Consider the following 6,000-nt stretch of genomic DNA (forward strand, 5'->3'; position numbering starts at 1 on the left):
GATGTATTAGCTGCCACTCTTCTTCTTTGGCATAATTTTACCTCCAAATCAGATTAGCTCCCATTCTATTGCTTTTTTTTCCTTCTTCCTTTCAATTATGTCTGATTCTCAGAAACTGCCTGAAAAAATTCCTACAATGTTCTTGGCAAGGTTTTTTAGAAGTGCTTTGCCACTGCCTCCTTCCCAGGGCTGAGAGGAAGTGACTGGCCCAAGGTCAATCTGGCCCAGGACTAGAATTCACACTCTCCCAATTCCTAGACTAATGCCTTAACCACTATACCAAACTAGGAAGCCCATAAAAAACTGGCTTTCAAAGAAAAACCTGAGAAGGATTTGGCATTTATTATTTATCAGCTGACACAATTTTATTTGTAACTGTACTTGCTATTACAAGTCGTCTTTCTTTTTTTTTTGTGATATTGTTTTGTTGTTTTAATCTTCTTACCGAAAGAAAGGAATTGTAAGCCACTTGGAGTCCCTCTGGACTGGAGCAGCCTATATAAGCCACAGTCAATTCAAAAGCTTATTGAAAATATCAGGACTTTACCATCCTAATATTGTTATTAAGTCACAAATTTATATAAAAAGAACTAAATAATTAAATGTTCACGATATGCTCTTATAAAATGTCACCTAGGAGTTTTAAAATGTAGAATGGTTTCCATTTCTGATATTTAGCATTGCCTCTCACAAAACTATGGTTTTATAGGAAATGTTTCAAGCCTGCAGTGCAGCACTAAATTGAGAACATTCCTCTTAGTAAATACCAACACTGTTTAGTGGTTTAACCACTCAGATGAAGGAATATACTTATGAACACTGCTTTGGGAGTGTCTATGTACCATCATTAGTTGTCTTACTATAATAAGAAATCAGTCACTGTTTCAAATGCCATATGGACAACCACAACCTGGTGTCCTCAAGGTAAGTTAGAACGACACATTCCAGAATTTCTAGGCAATGAACATCTGCACAAAATTCTGAAAGTTACATTCTCACTTTATCGGGAGGATACCTATTTGGAGAAAGGGGTGCTACCGTGAAGCCTTAAATTATGATAACGTGAATTAGAAGCAGGGAGCTGTGGATGTATATGAATTCCGCACTTCACTTAACAAGAAATTATATCAACATCTCTGTTCTGTACAAAACAGAAATGAGAAATAGATGAGCCTGTGCGCTTATCTGAAGATCTGCTTTATTTTATCTTTAGGATTATCTTAAAGTGTTTTGACTCATTCTGAATTTCAGTTCTGCTGCAATAAGCCACAGTAGAAATACAACATTGTATATTATAAAAGCAACAATGATACCAAAAAACAACAACAACAAAGTTCACATTTCCTAGCACTTATAAAATCTCTATCAGTTAAAATATGGACACGGAATGGAGGGAGGAAAGTGGGAACAATTTTGCTTTATATCCTCACTTTCATTATCACATAAATAGAAGATTTGCTTCAGAGAATCAAGCGATACAAGTAAGTCCTCGACTTACAACCGTTCGTTTAGTGACTGTTCGAAGTTTTCACACTTATGACCGTTGCAGCATCCCCATGGCCACGTGACCAAAACTCAAGACACTTGGCAACTGGTTCATATTTATGACCGTTGCAGGGTCTCAGGGTCATGTGATCTGTTTTGCAGCCCCTCTGACAAGCAAATGGGGAGGCTTAACAGCTGCAATGCTTCCCTTAACTGTGGCAAGACAGGTCGTAAAATGGGGCAAAATTCACTTCACAACTGTCTCACTTAGCAAAAGAGGACTACCTCTTTCTATAATAGAAGGATACACGTCTCATTTTTTTTTTTCAATGGTGGAAAAAAAATGACCCGTCAGCCACACACCCAATTACAGGAGCTAAAAACACGTTCGGTTGTGCATGATGTACTAACGTGGCTGCAGAGCACACGTGTTTAAACAAGGCTGAAAAAGCTGCATGCCTGTGTATTTTAAAAAGAGAGATTTCTTCATCATACAAGACAGAAAAAGAGTTCAGGCTGCGGATCCTTCTGCTTCCAAAACAATGTTCAAAGAATACACATTGTAGGGCTGACTTTATCCTGCAATGCATCACTGCAGTAGCCAATTTTCACGTGGGAAGGCGATGACTTGCAATAATAGCCAGGGGTATGTTCTAAAACAGATTATAAAAATTGATGACTTTACCCTCATCGTTTCCCGGTGTCAGCAAGTCATGACAGTGTTTTAAAGTATTCTGTTAAGCCCAACCCTAACAGTATTCAATAATGTACCAATAAAATCTTCAGGTACAGACGAAAAGTAACGCAGCAGGCAAAGTAAGCAGCCTTACTTACCTAACCATTAGATGGGATGTTTGCTTAATGTTGCCCATACTAGTGAAATGTTATTTACGAGATAAGGTCAACACTGCAGGAAAATAGTACTTTTCCTAGGATTTGGGGAGATGTAAAACAGAAAAGCTGTGCTTTTAGGAGCCTGCCTAACGACTTCAAGTTGCATCATTTCACTTATATGAAATGTACTGTAGATCAAACCTGCATCTTTTTCAAGCAAGCAAACTCTTCGACACTGATTTATTTAAGCACTGCAAACTGTCTGCAGGAAATGTAAATTTAATTAGCCCACATCAAAGTCAGTGCAGTGCTCCTAGTGCAAATGATAACTGGAATGCAGATCTGATATGAAATGATTTATTTGGGCAGCACAAACCGGCAAAAAAAAAAGAAAACAGAAGGTTAATTCATATTAGAAATTTCTTTTAAAAGGAAAAGGAAGCATGCATTTACGTTGGATTAAGGCTTGTTGAAGGCTTTCTACTGCATAGTGCTGCCCTCAATTAGTTGAACTATCCCATATTGACCACCTATAAAATTAGGGATGAATAGCTTTAAAAGCACAAAAAAAGGAAATCCAAAATCTCAGTTTTTAAAACTCCAGGAGGTAAGCTTCCACCGCCTTACTCGTTGTTTTATTACAGACTTGGGTAACGTGTAACCCTATGAAGTATTAGGTTAGTGCTGTAAGGAACTGCTTTTCAATAATATAACAGCACAGTCATGATATATGGTATGGATGAGTAATGATGATCTATCAGGTTGTTCTCTCTGGGTAAGAGATATACTGTGATGTTGCAGGAAGTAAGATCCAAACATTGCAATTGATACAATGAAGATTAAATACGTTATACTTAAGCATTGTAGTGGCATTAGTCCAAATGCTGCCTTCTTTTAACAATACTAAATATTATAATTTGTGTGAAAGAAGAAATTAAAAACAGCCATTACCAGTTTGAACTTTTATTACAATGGACACCCACCCTCACCCCACCAACACAACTGGACTTAGCTATACTACCCAGAGCTTCTCTGTACAGAGGGTGTAAACAATTGCTATAAGTCTGTTGGTTCTACAATATATTGATATAACTACAAATAATGTAATGAACTGTAATGAAACATGAAGTAATCATCTAAAGCTTATTCTTAAGGATTTATATTCGGCCTCTTCAAACTCTCTGGAACTATGTCCTCTGCCAAAACTTTAAACATTTGTAATGTAAATGGGCACTTAGGAAACCAGCTGCGATACTTTGAATTCATTAGCAACACAATGGAAAAAAAAATCCAAGATAGTACTATTTTAGGCACATCCACTCAGACAGTCATGCATCTAAGGATGGCCAATTTCTATATTTTCAGAATGAAGTCAGTAACGTGTAACAGTAGTTCTGGAGCACATACATTTCAGCCTTGCCAGATCCCAATGCATAAACTCTACAGAAGAAAGATAGCACTGAACTGTGAGAATAGGATACACAAGTACCTCTTTGAAAATTATTTCTTTCATTTTAAGCTGACCACAGAAAAATGTTGTGTCATAGGAAGTAGAACAGGGAAGGGGGAGTCAAATAGGACCATTCTGTCAGCATAACTAGCCCCCCACACCTTCAATTTGTTATCTTGTTTGTGATTTTGGATTCAAAGTGGTTTGCTGGACCTCCTGTTGGATGGCTAAGCATTATTCTTAATATTTTGGAGAGATTGATTTCTGTCCCATGGATTAAGCCATATCATATTTATGAGCAGGGTTCAGTTTCGGGAAGTTTGAGATTAACTAAAACAAGCTTATTCTAGACGTTACAGAACAGTTAAAGCACATAAATCTCCCAATTCAAAGTAATAACAAAATCTATTGTCAGTTTTCAGGTAAGGATGAAATTTATCTACATCGACAGAATAATTTAAAATGTTTACAGAGTTGGGAAATAAATGTTTTAAATTAAGGAATATCCAGCTTTATTTCTTAGCTGCTGTTACATGATATTGTATCAAGATTTTTGTGATTGGAAACAATTATAATCAATTTAAAAGCTAACCAGGAAGTTCTTTTTCTAAGTAATTCTTTAGTTAATCAATGCTATAGGCTCATTCGTTGGATGAAAAAGCAAAAAAGCAGAAAAGGGTTGGTTTTTGCTCAATTATATTGTGGGAATAGCGGCAACACACTTAAATCTTTCATCTTGAATTTTGTATGGGCCAGATAACTTTTAAGGAAAGATGAAAACCAGGGATTATGACATCTGGTTCATAGCAACTTCCATAACATTACTACAACTAAACAATCAATTCCTTTTAACAGGAATAATGACCCTGGAAAAAATTATATTAATAAACAAGATACAAAGATGTCAGTCTCCCTGGTATGCAAAAGTCCCACAAAGATGTACTCTTAATTGCAGAGTTGAACATGTAGGCAAGTGAAGAAAACCATCATTTATATACAGATATTTAAAAGCACATTACAAGTAAACAAGGAATGGAACAGATGATCAAGACTCAAATAGGAATCTTGTACATTAAAAAAAAAACAATCTGCTCAACAAAATGTTTAAAATAAGTTAGATGTTTGAATGCTCTCTCCTAAAAGAAGACACTGTGGAAGACATTCATGTCTTAGATCTAAAAAAAAAACCCAATGTAAATAATTATGGCATATGCTATGGGTGTATCTAATGTCCTGGGCAGTGATAGTACACTACTTAATGCAGATCATATCCTTTTTTCTTCTTCTCTCACAATGGTCAAATAGCTCATCAAATAATAGCCTGTCAAATTAAATGGAAGGTTGCCTTTACCCTCACCCTATATCTACTATATCTCACAGATTATATCTATCAACCATATCTAATAGAAACATTCAGAACTCAGAGAACATAAAGACAAACTTCCCCAAAATAACTACCTCACAGAAAAATACAATCATTGAAAGACCTAACTCTCTCAATTCAAAAAAGAAACAGAAATCCTGAAAGCTGTAGGCAAATAGGTTAATTTCACTCCAGCTTGTACAGTTACTAGTTAATTCCATTTGTATCCCTTTTCTAATCACACAAGTAGCAGAATCTTTTGAGTGTTCATTAATGCTTACCAACTTCTTAGGCTACACTTCCGTTCCAGTAAATTCATAACCTAATGGCTGTCATCGTTTTACTAAAGACACAACTTTCTCTTATTTACTTTCTCTTACAAGAGTGGGATAACTCCCATCATTGCCTCCAGTTTCCCAATTCTTAAAATGTTTTATAACTGAACAATACAGGCGGATTCAGAGTTATGCCCCAAACCTATTACCTAAAGTAAAGCACACAGTCGAGTTACAAAAGGGATACATTTGTTTTCTCAACTGCCACAGAAAGAAAAACAAGACTAACTGAGCTACGTTCTTTCATTTCAATGAGTAGGAATTAAATATCATAAGAGTGAAAATGTTCCCTTGTCGCCTTTAAACCAAATGAATCTGATTATACATAACAGTGAAAATCATTTATTAGCAAGTGAAAAGAAATAGCTGCAAACTAAGTTGGGAGGGGGGGGTAGAAATTTATATGAGAAAAAAACAAATATGTGCATATATAAAGAACAGAGCTGCACTGATGCAAAAAAAAGGAATTATCTTGGGCAAAGACAACATTGTTAATGATGAGCTATTGCTCTAATAGCTTCTGCAATGCAAAA

This window comes from Protobothrops mucrosquamatus, unplaced genomic scaffold, assembly GCF_001527695.2.
Source record: "Protobothrops mucrosquamatus isolate PMUCROS unplaced genomic scaffold, P.Mucros_1.0 scaffold3934, whole genome shotgun sequence".
Classification (NCBI taxonomy): domain Eukaryota; kingdom Metazoa; phylum Chordata; class Lepidosauria; order Squamata; family Viperidae; genus Protobothrops; species Protobothrops mucrosquamatus.